The 17,698-nt window shown below is 47.3% G+C and overlaps 1 protein-coding gene across 1 annotated transcript in view; it reads right to left on the bottom strand.

Moving 5' to 3' along the window:
* The window catches only part of LOC119384076 (prothoracicostatic peptides), a 221,574-nt gene extending 205,567 nt beyond the window's left edge, over positions 1-16,007 (bottom strand). Inside the window, exon 1 of the mRNA XM_049412758.1 lies at positions 15,958-16,007. The gene's annotated coding sequence lies outside the window, so the exon portion shown is untranslated. The remainder of the gene's footprint in view (positions 1-15,957) is intronic.
* Positions 16,008-17,698: the final 1,691 nt, after the last annotated feature.

Here is a 17,698-nt window from a genome sequence, read left to right as displayed (position 1 = left end):
CTTTGGACGATTTGATGAGAGTGAAAAGAATTACAGCATATCCACGGGTGAATGACGAAGAGCTTGGGCGGAGCTCCTGAAGCAATCATGGTCTCGGGATTCGCTTCTCGTTGAGCTCGTTTCGCAGCGGCGTCCTTGGCGCGCACCGTCATGGGATCCGCCTGGCTGCCGCCAAGCGAGCGCCCGCCGCTGCGCATCGTCCATGCTCCGCCAACGATCCGACACGTACGGCGACGATCCAGGAGAATGAGAGAGGCGCTCGCTCCTCGCGCATCCCCGCGCAGCCCGCGCAGCAGCCAATCGGAGAGCAGCGGCACTTCTAGCGCCATCTAGTGTCGATTCACACAAGCGCCATATTGCACACAATTCTATTGGACCAACGCCATCTAGGAAATGAGACGAGAAATGGTGATCACGACACAGATTGTGTACAGCGCCATCTAGAATATCGTCCCTGAACTGCAGTTTGTATGTACTTCAATGAGACAGCGCCATCTATTGCATCATACGGGAGATCCGTTTACGCCGGACAACGGAGACGTGACAAGGTTAGACTAAGAGGAGCTACGCCCCTAAAACACCCATTCTTTCACAGCTCCCGCCACCCATCCACGGCCGGTATCACCGTGGCGCTGCTGCACGCCAAGCTAACAGCCATCAGAGCTAGCGGGGTGCGTCTGTCCCTCCACTGGCTTACATCGCACGTTGGGAAAGCTGGGGACGAGGAGGCCGACGCCGCCGCAAAGGCAGCACACCACGGCAACGCTCCAGTCACCACGGCGGTAGCCCTGTCGGACCTACTCCCGGCAACGACGGCGGCAGCTGCTACCAACGGCCCACCCTGGTAAGCAAGTGGCAAGCGGCAAACCACCGCCACCCCTACCGGAGACCGGCCCGGAGAGACGCGAGCGGTGGCTGCTGCTTCGCCTGCGGAGCGGCAGCGCCTGGCCTGCGGCACGCATGTCCTCGTTGCCTGCGTGCCGCAGATGCGGTGACGAAGGAACGCTGGAGCATATCATTTGCTAGTGCCGTGCTCTGGCCGGTGAACCATGCGAGATGGTGCGCCGCTATCGCGTGCTCGGTCTCCCTGCGACAACTGTGGAGGACTTCCTCTTTCTCGCATGCACGGTCCAAGATACCAGCCCTGCGAGCCTTCCTCGAGTTTGCGGCTCCTGCGGACCTCGCCGCCCTTATAGAGGAACACCTTAACTTGGTGCTCTCGCCGCCCCGCCACGGTGGTCTAGTGGTTATGGCGCTCGACTGCTGACTCGAAGCTCGCGGGATCGAATCCCGGCCGCGGCGGCTGCATTTTCGATGGAGGCGAAAATGTCTGAGGCCCGTGTACTTAGATTTAGGTGCACGTTAAAGAATCCCAGGTGGTCGAAATTTCTGGAGCCCTCCACTACGGCGTCTCTCATAATCATATCGTGGTTTTGGGACGTTAAACCCCAGATATTATTATTCTTCCCACCATCTTTACTTCCCCATCCCTAAAGGCACTGAGCCGTGCCACAGGAGGCAGAAAACAGCGTCCTTTAGTTTCTTCTTTTTCTAACCAATCTCTCTCCACGCCTAACTGCAGTAGTGAGTTTACCTGGACTCGGATTCAGTGTGGTGTTGCAAGTGTTTTCGTTGTGTGCAGTGAACGTTCTGTTAAGTGTTTAGCTTTACGCAGTGATTTTCCTTTTAGAGCGCGGCTCAGGCGCCCGCTCCTGCACTGAGCGTCGTCACTTGCTGGCGCTCGCCCTATCCGCCGGTCTCGCGCGCCTATAGACCAGAACACGGCAAATTCAAAGCGCACCGTCATATTGCGACAGAGTGAAACGATGTTTTGTTGCCGCATATCACAAGTTGAGCGCCAAGTTTAGTGAGAACTCATCATCTGAACATGCATCGCGTGATAATTAGTGTAGGCTTTGCGGGTACAGAAGAGCTTGGGTGGGGGCTAATTGGAACATACTGCAGAAAAATATTTTAGCGCTGCAAAGTTGAGGATAAGAAAAAACATGGACAACACAGACGAAGCGCATCTAACAACTGAATTTATTGAAAAAGAAGAATTTAAGAAAAAGAAGAATTTAAGAAAAAGAAGGGAAGACTTGTTAGTCAAGATGAGCTCATCGGAGATCCATTGTATAAAAACAGTTGTAAGTCAAGATGAAGAGAAACCGTAGTATGTAACGTAGAGAACATTTCCCTTGGAGGTGTTTCGCTAGGTGGTGGAGTCAAACTTCTTTATTTTTTATTAAATGCGAAGCATTTCTTAGCGAACCTCAGGCAGTTTGGCCGTTTCTATCTACGTACCTATCTATCTATCTATCTAGCCGCCTACGTCTGGGCGCTCTCCTGGTCGTCTCCATAAATTGTAATATACCAAAATTGGCATACCAAGGGATCAGTGTATGACGACCACGATTCACTGGTCACGACATGAATAACACAAAATACCTATTGCGTACGTCATGAAACCCTTTCTCTCAGTCACGTGTGGCACATACCCGCATATCAGAGTTCATGTTATGCGGGTATGTGCCACAGGCGATACAGTCTCAACCAACACAGTAACGGCGAACACACACACTGACACGCAGGGAAAGCGATAATAATAATAATTGTTGGGGTTTTATCCCCCAAAACCACGATATGATTATGAGAGATGCCATAGCAAAGGGATCCGCTAATTTTAACGATCTGGTATTCTTTAACTTCCACGAGATGTCACAGTATACGGGCGTCTAGCATTTTGCCTCCATCGAAATGCGACCGCCGCGGCCGGGATCGAACTTGCGACCTTCGGGTCAGCAGCCGAGCACCGTAACCGCTACACCACAGCGGCGGACGCAAGGAAAGTGACGGAGCTGAAGACAGAACACCACTGGAAGACGATTAACTACCATCCACTCGTCCACAAGGTCCGCAACGTGGACCACGTGGATTACAAAGAAACCGGGATTAATGCTTCCCTACAATAAATCTGCCGATAGAACCAGGCCTCTCATCATTACCGGCGACTTCAACATTGACTTATCAAGACCCAACAACGCCCGTTCCTTATCTGCGTGAAAGACGCCTTGGATGTGGACAGGGGAATAAAAGACCTCGCTGCTACGTCCAGGACAGGACGCTTCGTAGATCATATCGTCGTAAGAGGCATCCAGGATTGCTATCACTTCACTACACTTAGACGCCTCGTAGCCGCAATCACGAACGGATCCGATAACAAGTGCGGTTCAGCTGCTGGGGCTCACTGATCACGGTAATGATGTCCGTGTTCAAGAACTGTCAAGAACCTCTTTACACATACAGGTTCGTGAAACGTGCGTGCGTCATAACGGAGAAGTATAAACATAAAACTGCAACTGTGACTGTAACGTACGTGCAGTGCGCTTGCGCGTTGCCACTCGGCTGCGTACCATATATCTAGAGAAACTTTCCTGACTGAAGCTTAACTGCACGTAACGCCTGTTCTGTGCATCTGTGTTCCTTCTTTGTCCGGTTCTGATTCGCGCTTTCCTGTATTGAAGAATATAAGCACTAGATGTCAGCTTACCGCGTCTGGTGCTGGTAACACCCATGTTGCTGTTGGCATCGTTACGCAACTGTAAGCAACTGGTTATATAATACATATACGACTCTTCAAAATATGAGTGCGCGTATACCACTTCCACATTTCTCAAGCGTCATTCCGTAACGTTTCGCTCAATGTGAAAAATTACGCCACAGTGACCGTCCCGCGCATGCTTCGCATAACCTTTATTCCCACGGTGCGTGGGATCTGCCGATTTTTTAAAAATGGAAATTGTAGTACATTTTGTTTTTTTAATCTAGTTTATCGATTTTGGCCTGCAATACTTAGGTGGTGCAGGCAGGGCATATATATATTTTTTGTTAATTTAAATTTCATTTATTTTTCGCCCAACTCCACTTTATTGTAATGTAATGCCTCGGCAGTTGAGGCTCAGACCATCAAGGCGTGGGGTGCGCTGTCGCGGTTCTCGGCAAAAAGTCACAGTTTTGCCGCAACGGCGAAGCAATGAATGCGATAGCAATAAATTGGAATGTAAGGCGAAGAACGGAAAGCAGGTCGAAATTGCCAGCGCGTCGCTCGAGCCCAAAGGGCGCACGAAACGAACGCACACAGTACGAGCGCGAACTATCACGCGTCACAGCTCGACACTGGAAGCGCATTGCTCAAACATAAAGCAGGACGCACGAAACGAACGAACAGGTACACACAGGACGAGCGCGAACTAACTGTCCCAGTCGTTACTTATTTCCGTTTGAACAGCGCGCCCTTTTCGCAATCGCAGCCGCTGCAGCGTCGAAGCGACCTTCGTACGCTCTGTTATTTCAGCGCAGACATCGCGGGGAAAGCACAAGACATACAACCCCCCGCTCCCCTGCCAGCTGCCCCCTTCTTTTCTCGAGATAAGCGCACGAAGGCGACCACGTTCGCAGGAACGGGGCCAGGATCTTTAAAGCGCGCCACGCGCGGACATCGCGCCATCTAAGTGGTAACTCAGAAAGCATACTGATGTAAGTGGTGTATATAAATAGCTCGCCGTTAGCAGGCTGAAAGAGAGAGAGAGAGAGAGTGATTCGTGAAAGAAATGAAAAGGGGCGCTATTGCTGAAAGACGGGGCTTTAGGCCACGAAAAGCTGAAAGACGGGGCTTTTCGTGGCCTAATCGTCTAACGCCGCGCGCTGGAAAGCGGGAGGTCGCCCGCACGATTACGCGCGTCAGAAAGTTTTTCTGAATTATTTTTCTTTGTGGCTTTGATATATATTAGGGGTGTGCGAATATTCGAAAGTTTCGAATATTCGTCGAGTATTACATTCGAAATATTTGTATTCGATTCGAAATTCGTGTATTCGAAAAATTTCGATTATTCGATAACTCCGAATATTCGAAAAATTCGAATATGCGATTCGATTATCATGCATAAAAGAACTCGTCTCCCACATTTCTGCTGCGTTCGTATCGCTAAAAACGTTGCCGAGAGGAGCGATAAACATCGTAAGTACACGGAGGCACGATATCTGCCTGCGACGAGCGCCCCAATACGTATGATTTATTGCTGGTGCATCTAGCTCCGACGTGCAGCGCTGTTGGCGATCATGTAACCGTACATTTTCAATATTATGCGGCCGTAACGTGCCGCACTACCACTCGTTCACTATGCGGGACCACTTCTGAAGAAAGACAGTGACCCACGGGACTGGTGGCGGACTGTAGGCACCTTCAGATACCCCACTCTGGCAAAGCCCCATGTAACTCCCTATACCAGCCACTTCTGTTCCAAGCGAGCGTGCCTTTTCAGTGGCAGGGGGGGGGGTTGTCTCTGTTACAAGGGAGCGCCTGCTGCCTGATCATGTGGAGCAGCTCATATTTCTTTATGATAACATCTAGTCATTACTTTCATTGTGCCGTGATATTTGCTTGTGTTGTGATGTGCATTGTGTTAGCCTGGACATTGTGTTCTGGAGATAGCTGTGTATGTTGTGTTGCCAATCAGGCTGTTAATGTTTTTTTTCTTCAAATAGCCACATGTTAAATAAAATATCGTTACTGTGGAGGCATTTTTCCTTTGATATTCGATATTCGAAGGTGGATATTCGTATTCAATTCGTATTCGAAAAAATTGATATTCGCACACCCCTAAGATATATATATATATATATATATATATATATATATATATATATATATATATATATATATATATATATATATATATATATATATATATATATATATATATTGTTAAGGTGTTTAATAGACAGCACTCAACGACAATGAGTAATGGCGACAGTCACGGCAAGGCACGAACTCCCTGCGCGAGCGGCGTTCTTTCTTCAAGCAACCAAAGAGGACGACCCACTAGAAGGCGCTGGAGAGGGCAACCCATTACCATGTCCCAAGGCTTCTCTACAATTACCCCGGGTACCAAAAGGGAGCCGTCCGGCGACCTAACAGCTCGTCACTATGAGTGGGTCATAGTAGGCCTTGAGGCGCTCCACGTTGACAATGTCGCGCCCTCGACGGCGCATGTCCGAAGCTGGTTCGATGGGTTCGATCAAGTAGTTGACCGGGGATGTGCGCTCGACGACCCGGTATGGGCCTTCGTATTTCGGCAGCAGTTTTGAAGAAAGGCCACTTGCAGTGGTAGGGACCGAGAGCCATACGAGCGCTCCAGGAAGGAACGTGGGTTCAGAAGTGGTGGTGCCATCGCGAATGCTCTTCTGCAGCTCTTGTTCCTGCGTCGTAAATGTCTTGGCAAGCTCGCGACACTCTTCAGCGAGCCTGGCTGTGTCAGAAATAGGCGCACACTCAGATGAATCCGGCTTGTATGGAAGTATCGTGTCGATGGTGTGTGACGGGTGCCTTCCGTACAGTAAGAAGAACGGTGAAAAACCAGTAGTGCTCTGAGGGGCGGTGTTATAGGCGTAGGTGACGAAGGGCAGAATGGCATCCCAATTGGTGTGATCGGCGGCGACGTACATTGACAGCATGTCGCCGAGCGTGCGGTTAAAGCGTTCGGTTAGGCCATTCGTCTGCGGGTGGTAAGCAGTAGTTTTGCGGTGAACAGCATGGCACTCTTTCAGAATGGCTTCCACGACTTCCGATAAGAAGACACGGCCTCGATCGCTGAGAAGCTCTTGGGGTGGACCGTGACGCAGTATGAATCGGTGTAGTAGGAAGGAGGCAACATCGCGCAATATATATATATATATATATATATATATATATATATATATATATATATATATATATATATATATATATATATATATATATTCATATATATATATTCATATATATATATTCATATATATAGCCTTCGAATATCGAATCGAATATCAAAGGAAAAATGCCTCCACAGTAACGATATTTTATTTAACATGTAGCTATTTGAAGAAAAAAACATTAACAGCCTGACTGGCATATATATATATATATATATATATATATATATATATATATATATATATATATATATATATATATATATATATATATATATATATATATGTATATATATATGTATATATATATATATATATAGACATATACATATACGGTGCATGACGGCTGCGGCGGCGACGGCAAAAATAAGCCGAGACTGTCCATATAATTGCTATCGCAATAAAAACGGAGCGACATAAGTAGCGAGTACTGCTGTATGCAACATCGAGCCCAACGATCGTCTAGCGAAACAAGCGAGACAATCCAAGCGACACCACGTCGGCTCCCCTGCGCAAACGACTTCATTTAGACTGGTCCCCATAAAACTTTTCGTTACTGCTTTTAACACGAAAGTATTTTATGCCGGGGTGCACCAATACTTCAGTGAGGTTCACAGTAAAATACAGCGCGAAAACTACAAGGACGAGACAGACGAAACAGGACTAGCGCTGACGTTTTCAGCGCTAGTCTTGTTTCAGGGACGTATTTCAGTCACGGAAATGACGTAAAAATGCGAGGGATCAGATGACAAAGAAGAAAAAGTTACGTGTCGGTAGTCGAACCCACGACCTCTTCAAGAGGTCCACAAGAGCAAATGCTGGGCCCGCTATCCACTGCGCCACCGTTGCACATTCAGAAGGCTTTACAAACACGCCTTTTATATCTCACACTTTCCTCTCACAGTGCTCTCGTTCGGCGGGGTGGTGTCGTTGTCTGGGAGCGGTAAAGTGAAGTAATGCATCATTATCGTGGCCTCCGCGATTAACTCCGGCAACGCGCCTTTGCTACGCGTCCGTCCCATTCGGCGCGTTTCCAATAGGAGAAGCGCAAGATTGTCAACGCCATAACATGTCGTGAGGTGGCGAGCTTAGCCGTAGCCTCGGCCTCGCACATAGCATCCACTCATATTCAAAATAGCTCGGTGACACTCACCTGCCTCACTTGGCTGTAACAGTGCGTTGCCCGCTTACGCTCGCCCCGAGAGAAATCGCGGCCGGGCTAGAGGGGAGCCACGAGGCGTGTTGGTTTCCATCTTGCCCGGCCAGCGTCCGACCAGCGGAGCTCTTCTGGCTGTCACACCGCGTTTTCTGATCACGCTCTCACTGCTACTACAGCTACCACAAAGGTTTAATCATTCATCATGAACGTTAGTCGCTGGGATAGAGATGTGCCACCAAGCGTCGACGTGGGTACGTCCACGTTAAACGGTGCCATAGCTATAGACATTACGCAAGCGCTTTTATATCAATGTAGAGTAAACATTCAAGTACTTCTGTAAGGACAGGTTTTGCTTTCGTGTTATACCGATTCCTATGACGGAGAGATCAACCATGTTTTTGATGCGCCAGCGATCAGCACTAGTCGTGTGTGTGCTGCGCGAACAATAATTGCGTAGGCAGAGCTCGTCTAATGCTCACGCGGTGAGGATGAAGAGTGGAGTAATATTTCAATAACACGTACGTACTTGTCTTGTTTTCTGTGATGTCCGTTTATTCAACTTTCTGGCATATTCTGGTGTTGTGTTTGTATTATCGCGCATTCTTACTCAGTTAAATTGTGTAATTGCCCATGCCCTGTTCATGAATAAATATTTGTTCCTTGCTTCTCATAGCGGGTATCCTTGGGTGCTCTTTGAGTTGATCATTCATACTGGACATCGCTCGTGTACTTGCACTGACTAAAATTAGAGCTTTACCGCATCGTGGGCGCCGCAGGCCTAAGCGTAAAGTACAACCTTGCAGTAAAGTATGGCCAACGTGGTTTGTCGGTGTCTGGAAAACGACCTATTGGCTGGGCATGGCCTCTGAGATTTTATGTCGTGCATGTCACTGTCCAGTCTCAGAGGCCATGCATTACAGTTCTTTGCGTGCGGACAGGTGGCGCCGCAACTGCCCGATTCGCTTCTGATTGGTGCTCAAGTTTGCAACGTGCCTAGAGAAATGGGTCTCGCACCCATTCTAGCGTTTGCCGTGCGTTGGTGTCACCTTTCGTGATTCCTGCCGCTCGTGATGGCATCACTTGAGCATGCGGCGTGTCGCGCGCGTTTTCCAGCTAGTGAGGACCACTCAGTAGTGGAAATCAGTGGTGAGGACGCACCTTAACGGCACGCAGCGGTGCGTGATGAGCACTCCTGAACAGCTGTCTTCTGCTAAGCTGTTGTGGGAACCGGACAACAGCCCCGCTTCTTTTGAGCACCGTTATCATCATTCTTTTTCTCTTTTCTGAACACTGCCATCAAGTTACAAAGAAAAGGTCACGTCGTCGCGCTTGAGAAGGATGGGATGAGATATACACCCGCTGATTATACCACGTGCGTATCTGCACTCTTTCTTTCGTTTTCCTGTGGTTCACGCAGCACTTTCCTGAGGCAAGGAAGCTATTTGCTACTGCGAGCGAAAAACAGGACAAAAGAGTAGGTGGGGTTGGGTCCGTTTCGCATAACCGTCTGGCAGACGAAAGCTGCGTTCATTAGCGCATGCGCGTATTCCCCCTCACGTCGCCGCTGTGCTCCGTCATATCCGGCGCTTATCGATTCGGCGGTCGACGCTCGCGCGTTCAGCTTAAAAAATTGGAAAGGTGTACGCAGGGGTCCACTGTTAAAGGGAACATCGGAGCGTGTGGCGGCAGCTCGGCGCCACCGCCGGCCGCCGGTTGCAACGAGTTTCGCGCAGGCGCAGTGCGCGCTGTGAGTCGCGCTCTCTCGTCGCCTGCTGCCGTCTGCTTCCGCGCTGCGAATCGTCGCGAAGCGAACCGTTGACGCGACGAAAGAGCATTGGGCACGGTGCTCACTGCGTCTGCATGCATCTCGTTGCAGCCGGCGGTGGCGCCGAGCTGCCGCCACACGCTCCCATGTTCCCTTTAACAGTGGACGCCTGTGTACGTAACGAGCCTGGGGAGCTATTGTCGACGTATCCACCTAGGATATGTCCACTTCGGCGGAGCGCATTCAGTTACTCGAAAAAGGGACGAGCCGTGACGTCATGGCGCTCTTCACCACGTCGACGCACCGGACCCGCCAGCACATTCCCAGCGTAAAGAGAAAGAAAGTGGACGAAATGTACAGTAACAGGACACTTAAACTTCACGAGTCTGAACTTGCATAGGAACGTGTTCAGAAGCTTGAGAACGATGCAGGGGATGCGTAGCGACCTTCCAGGTGCGTAAGGCGGGCGGCCGCTTTAAACCTAACTCAAGGGCTAACGTGATTAGAGTTTATGCACGTCTTCCGAGATGTGCGTCCGAAAACGGATCTCTGGGGGCCGCATTCGTTGCCGAGCATTATTGTAAGAAACTCTATGTTGCCGAGAGACGCATTCCGTCCCTCTCATTCTTGTCGAGAGTTGTGAACGCTTCTTGACGTTAAATGACGTTGCGGAAAAAGGAACGGAAACAGGGGGCGCGCTGTTGGCCGTGCTTTATCCAATCAGTGGAGGCCGATGTGGATAGTCCACGATGTGAATACATCGAGAATCGCGCCCCTGCCTGACGGACTTGCTGCAGTAATAGGCCGCTAGAGAGCAACGCCATCGTTGCTGCAGGGGACTGCATGTTTAACGTGAAGATGGTTTCTAAGGATGATGCGCCGTATGTAAATGCATTTAGCTGAGCATCGCTTATGCTCAGCTCGCTTATGCCCCCCCTATCTTGCCTCGCGGCGCAGCGGCGCCGACGCAGGCAGCGTCGCGGCAGCGTCTTGATTGAAAAAAAAAACCGACCGCTCGCGCTGCACAACCGTTCGCTGACCACCCCGTATATGTAGGCACTGGATTTTGACCTTCAAGGTAGTGCGTGTGTGCGATTTCTCCTGTGCGTGATTAAACAATGAAAATTCACAGCGTACATGTAAAATTAAAGTGAGCTGCAAGTCGTCATAACCCTCATCGAACCTTTAGTATAAACGCGCCCGATCTCACGTCGGTGATGATGTACTGGGCAGAATTCACGGAAGATTCACGGTTTACCGATGAACCTCCGCGGCTTCGCCCACTCATCATAATTCACTCCGTGGATATGCTGTGATTTTTTTTTGACGAGCGCGTCTTGCCGAGACGCGGTCAGCTTGGCTGCAAAACGACGGCCACACCGACCGAGTGGACGCACCTTCAGGCTCCGCTTATGGCGAATTCCACTGGGAGATCCAGAGCGGCCGCCGAAATCCTGGAGCGAGCACTCGGATTGCATCAAGACAAATCTGCCAGTGGAACACGTGAATGCTCCGCGTGAGGTCGCTCCGGAAGTTGTTTATGCATACGTCACGTAAACTGGCTCTGGGAAATATTTCTGCTTCCGCTCTGTGCGTTTCCATGGGTCGCCGCTGCAAAGCGCGCATTTCGACCCCGCAGTGGCGTAAAGCAGGCGTGCCGTTTTCTTGTGTTGCGATGGCAAATATGGACGAGCACATGGAAATCTCTTCTTCGACGTAGCCGATGATCTTCGGGCGTGCGCACAGTGGGCCAGGGAACATTTCTTTAAACATCATTTCGTAGAGCACGTACGGTTCGTCGTCATCGCTGCTGCTACTACTGTCAGAACTCGTGCTCTCGCTACCGCTCAGAGCAAGAAGCAAACCAGCAGCTCGCCCAGCAGATAATAACGCGGCTGACGCTCTTACCAACTGAGCTACAGTGTTGGTCGTCCACTCTTTCATTTTATCCGGTATTTATGCGCATGCAAACCCTGTGAGTGTTAGCCAGTGCTGCTCGTAGCCATGGCGGCAAGTGTGGAACACCCTTTCCCAGTTGGCGTCACGTAGCACGTGATCCCTTAACTAATTAGCCCTCGCATACTATCTGAAGAAAACAAGTCTGCCGGAACGAGACCCTTGCTATGAATGAATGCAAGACGGGAATTGTGGGGACTCGTTTCTTTTTTTCACAGAACCTTAGTGAAAACCAGCAGATATTGAAGCCAAGGAAGGTATGGGCGACGTTATTCGTACTGTATTAAGTGTGCTGTAGATGTCTTGAATGATACAGATGTGAAAGAAGTAAAGTGGACGAAATGACAACTTGCCGCCGGCAGGGAACTCGGCTTCCTTATCCGCTGGTTTTCATTAAGATTGTATAGTGCAGTAAAACATATCATATATACAGTGTTTGTATCAGGCGTGACATCGAAATCCTATTAAAAGCGGTCGAGGATTGAGGTGTCAATCGAAATGCACCAATAATCCCACGTCGTCAGCCTTCTAGAACCGTAAGGTAGGCATGTATATACCCATTTCGGTTTTGCAGCAATATTGAAATCGTGCACGTAAACTTTTGAGTTTTTCTGTGAACGGGCATCCTTAATATTTATTGCAGCTATGACCAACCGGTGATATGCTACATCAATTTACAAGGAAAACGTTCTTTGTGATAAGAATAACAAATTGTCACCGCTCGGGATTGGCTTTGTATTCGTGGTGGTTGAGTGAATAGTGGACTGAGATCATGCTTAATCACTATTTCTACTATATCTTTACCGGCACGTGTCTCCCTAATTCCTGCAGGGAAATGATGCCGATCGGCCCCAGGCAGATTAATTTCTCCAGTTAAGAAGCCTAGCGCTAGTATCTTGTGATAAAAAAAAATCACAGCATATCCACGGAGTGAATGATGATGAGTGGGCGAAGCTGCGGAGGTTCATCGGTAAACCGTGAATCTTCCGTGAATTCTGCCCAGTACATCATCACCGACGTGAGATCGGGCGCGTTTATACTAAAGGTTCGATGAGTTATGACGACTTGCAGCTCACTTTAATTTTACATGTACGCTGTGAATTTTCGTTGTTTAGAAAACCATTGCTTTAGAAAACATCTGGCGTCTTTCGTTAAGCAGCTGGCGTCTTTTCGTTTTGCTTTAGAAACATCTGGCGTCTTTTCGTTTTGCTTTTAGAAAACATCTGGCGTCTTTCGCTGGTTTATTTCATCAATCAACGGCGTTTTGAACAAAATTTTTATTGTTTAATCACGCACAGGAGTAATCTCACCAGGCACTACCTTGGAGGTAAACAATGGCTGCTAATGGGAATGAGAGACAGAAGAAGTCGGCTTTTAGCTAAAACTTACACTTCTACTTCTATTAACGTTTCCTACTGGAACATGCCAATGGCTGCTAATGGGGAATGAGAGACAGAAGAATTCGGCTTTTAGTTAACGCGCACGCTGCGAATTTTTTATTGTTCAGCAACGCACAGGAAAAATCTCCCACCGGCACCACCTTGGAGGTCAAGATCTGGTGCTAGCGTTACGACTGGTTACGCACTACTACGACTACGAGGGACGAACGGGTGCCGCCTTAAGGAGCTTCGCCCCTAATAATCATCAAGTTGAGCGAGTTCTGCAGCTTCCCCAGACTCTGTTGCTAACAGCTACAATTACGGCAGTCTCCATCTTAACTAATTCTCACCACATGTCTTCCCTCTTATCAATGCAGGATAGGAGCACATATTTCAATAGTCTCCTAATAAATGATGCTACAACTCCACATCTCGTTGCTGTTTTAGTTCTAAGTACATTGTATTTATTTCTTTACTGATTTATTTATTTGTTGAGTACCACCAGCCCGAACTCCAAGCCTTAATCAGGCGTGGGTTGTATTCGGTACAAAACAAATACACTTGAAAAACAAAAGAACACACATACAAACATGTAGAACAGCAAAAATGCAATTGGTGCGTCAAGTATGCCATTGAATACGGCTAAACGATTTCAGACGGCAAGCATTCGATACATCAATACATGCGGTGACCCTTTACACAATGCGTTGCTCAACACTTAGCAATGTTAAGAGAAAAAGAAGAGTATCTGTAAAATGCATTAGACATGTCAACTTAATTCACGGTATAAAAAGAACACAACTAAAAAAATGGTGAAAAGCAACAGATAGGTGCAACACTTTCATGGCACGTTGCTAGATCATTGGGGATACGGTCACGATGTAATTTCATATTTACAAGTGCAGCAGTGAAAGCGGAAGAGCAGTCGATTACTTCTTTGGGTAGAAAGCTCCAATCACGCGTAGAATACCACTTAAGAAGGCAAGGGTGGCCGACAGCCGATTTGCTCCGCTACTGTAGGAATGTTCTTTAACTGTAGGGTCACCAGCCATCTGGCTCATGGCGTCTGTCTAGACTTCGCGCACATTTGTGCAGGCTGGTATTCATCCACCTTTGAGGTGCAAATGCCCCTGCGTTTTTTCAATGATGCATCGGACTATAGAACATACGTCCTCAATAATATTATCGTGCTGCAGCCAACTTTCTCTTGATGCAAGCAGGTCGGGCTCATGTATTAGTGTCAGTCTTTCCAGTTCAAATCTTGTATAGCACACTTCGAGCATTCACATTTAGAAGCGTGATATCCATCTCCAGATGTAAGTTAGTGCGGGGTGGAGCGCTGCTCGTAACAGCGTTGACTCTGGCTCCAGGATTCGACTGCATGCCCCATATGCTTAAACAGAATCATCAATGTACAACGTTCACGAACAAGCTTGATCTCAACGTGACGCCTATCGTCCGTAGCGGAATACCAAAACAGCTTTGTGTTCTCAAGTATATCCAGTGAGAAATCGTCAGACACCTTTACCGCGGCTAACTTATTATTTATTCTTTGAAGTTCAGTGTTCTTGCTGTGGGTGTTCTTGCTTGTCTCGCCAGTTTAGCATTATTAACATCTTCTTTCCCCAATCTCAGTAAGCATATGGTCCATCTTAGTTTCTTGATAATTGTTGGAATCTGCTTCGAAACTAGCGGCGGCAAATTTTTACCTAGCTTATTTGTTTTAGTAGGATTTCATTGCCTCTAGTACCTTCTAGAACACTGAACATATTTGGTTGGTAACAACTTTATTCATAGTCTTGCAGAGCTTTCGCCTTAGGTCTCCCACGTGGCGATGTCGGGGTCTCGCCTCACCGCCACCTGCACTCAATATATCTTTCCGCCTTTATTCCTCATTCAAGGTTCTATGGCTATATGATGGCTCCACACATGAATGTAAAGAATTTAACTAATGCGTTTAAATGCCACCATCTCGGGCACTTAGCATTGGCGTTTTGAATCTCTACCAAATAAATGAACCGTAGTATAGTAGACTGAGGAAAACTGCTGTATGAATGCAGGCGACGTTTTTTGACCCTGTAAATTTCGGGCCACAATTCACGAAACTGAGAGATTATTCGTGTAACTGCCCAACACAGCACTACGTATATGTCTAATAGAATATCATCTGTAAAGATTCTGGGTTTATCAATATCTTTCCAGCTCCTTTTCTAACAACACTCGAAAGCCATTGTTATCTTGAGTCTTGTGCATAATAATATTATAATCCGTTTTTAATACGAGTGTCTCTACGATGCTACAATCCTGGCATTTCGTTGTATGAATTTCCATACTTTAGTACAGTTCGCGACTAACACTGGTGTCAGTATTGGAGCGGCGTTTTTCCATGAGGCTGCCAGCCTGTGCCCCCAATAACAAACCACTGCGTTTTGTGTTATCACGCGAATCTTTACTTCTGATATCTGTTTTGCCGAATTTGTGCGTTAAAACATGATCCCGTCTTTTTTTTTCTTGTAACCATCGAAATAAATATAGCGCCCTTGTTTCTATCTTCCTTGTTTAGTTACTGTTACCATTGAAATGGTTGGCAGCGCTCAGAGGACATTTCTGTATATATTTCACACGATGTGGGTGCCGTTTGGTAAGTGGCAAAAATTGTTTAGATGAGAGAAATACTCTTACTATGGCGACAGGAAGGACCTACTCTGTTGGTTGATTGGGTATCGCCAGTGAAACGGGGTCCTACGTCTTTTGCACATCCACTGTGTACATGTTGACATCTATACGAAGCTCGCGAAAATTTAAGCGAAAAAGCAACGTCATGTTTGCAGTCATGTTTTCAATCCAAAAACTTCGCATTATGGCATGTTATTTACTAGCAAAGTTTATGAACTCTGTCATAGACATAAGTTTGCATATACAAACATGCAAATAAGTAGAAATCCACTTACAAATTAATGTTGATGTTAGGTGAAGCACTTGAAGACGGGGAGCCGCTCTCGTACTCTGCAATGCATGCGAAGAAATCACATAAATGAAAGTCGTGCCCTCAAGATACTCACAAGTACCAAATTTATTGCTATGGAAACATGTGTGACTGTTATTACAAAGCATTCCGATGCTGACAACAGATCTCGTCACTGAATTCTTGTGGGCTAAGGGATTGCCCGAGCAGAACTGGCGAACGTCAGAAAAACTAGTGGTCGATCACTAACGCACTTAGCAGCTTAATCGCCCAATGGACCACGTCAAGTTTAACGTTCTCCGCGATAAATATAGAATTATCACTCTTCATTCGGCTTACTTAAGGCGTCCTTTCCGTAGCTCACAAACTGAAAGGAGCGTGGTTTGGCACTTCTGAAGATTTATTTCTCCACAGTTGGTCCAGCTAGGAAACGCCTGATTGTATTTGGGAGAACCATGGGAATCCAGGTGAAATTAAGATTGAATAAACTCATTTATGCAAAAAAATTACATTTGCGACTACAGCCTCTTTAAAGGGACCGACAACTGGGTAGAACGTGTGATTAGATCATGGTAGAAATGAAAATGTGAAATACAGTGACAGATTCCAGCATCCTTTCCGCGTTGTGAGTAGGATTTATATTTTTAAATTGTGCTTGAAAGTAACAAAAACCGGTATGTCGCGCAGCCTAGTGGAAGAGCCTTGAAGCTGGATTATGAAGTCGGTCACTTTCCTGTACGTAGTCACGTAGTCTGATGATGTCATGCACGCCATAATTTGTCCTCAAAGTTAGAGTATGTATACTATTATCTATCCCTGCTATTTTCTGTGCTGCCTACAAGGTAAAGAGAGTTGCACGGTGAGAAGCGGCGCTGCCTTCGCGGCCGCCCGTGGCCTATGTCGCGCGGCGCATGCGCGCGGAGTGCACGCATGCGCGGTAAACCGCCGCGCTTGAACACGAACCGCTCTCGCGCTCACTGTTTTCATCATGCGTTGTGTTGTCAAGTGTGTATACTACTTCATATTCGCCGCAGATAGAAAAATTCTGATTAAAAATGTTTCACGGCGTTTTCCGCGTTACCAATCCGTGACTAAACACTCTGACCAGTTAGGTTTCCGTTGCGCTAAAGAAAATAGGTGCCCTAAAAATTAGTTGCCAGTCCCTTCAAGGTGTCTGGCCAAAAATGCACATATCGCAAATCTGAGCAAGTCTTCAGGGGCCGAAACAAAGAATATTTGTTCTACTTTTTTATATGAGAATATCGGCATGTTTATTCCAAAGTGCGATGCCTTATGTGGTCTCAGCAGCTCATTTTAGTGTAATGTTACTTTATTAACGAAAAATCTCTTAACTTGTCACTTGATATTTCGGAGATTCTGGCCCGCCTTACCTATTTCGATACATTTCGAGCAAAAATGGGGTCGATCGTTCTCGTAACGGTGGCATGCTTATAGCCACAAGTCTTAAACTGCCTGGCACCCCTCTTCAAGTACTACGGCCATATTGCACCGCACCGTTGCTGCAAATTCTTCTTGGCACTTCATCTCCTGCTGCCGACACTGCACTTCCATCACCTTTGCAGCATACTTTACGAAAAATAAATAAATACCCCTTATTCGAATGTTATTTCTATGTGATTTTAACACCCGTTAATCATTTTGTATAATCCAGCTTCTTTGTTAACCAAGAATAATGTAGCCACATGGCCAAAGAGTTCATCGGCACA

The sequence above is a fragment of the Rhipicephalus sanguineus genome, chromosome 2, assembly GCF_013339695.2.
Source record: "Rhipicephalus sanguineus isolate Rsan-2018 chromosome 2, BIME_Rsan_1.4, whole genome shotgun sequence".
Classification (NCBI taxonomy): domain Eukaryota; kingdom Metazoa; phylum Arthropoda; class Arachnida; order Ixodida; family Ixodidae; genus Rhipicephalus; species Rhipicephalus sanguineus.
Note: the sequence above shows the minus strand (reverse complement) of the source record. Positions and strands in the feature narration are given on the sequence as shown.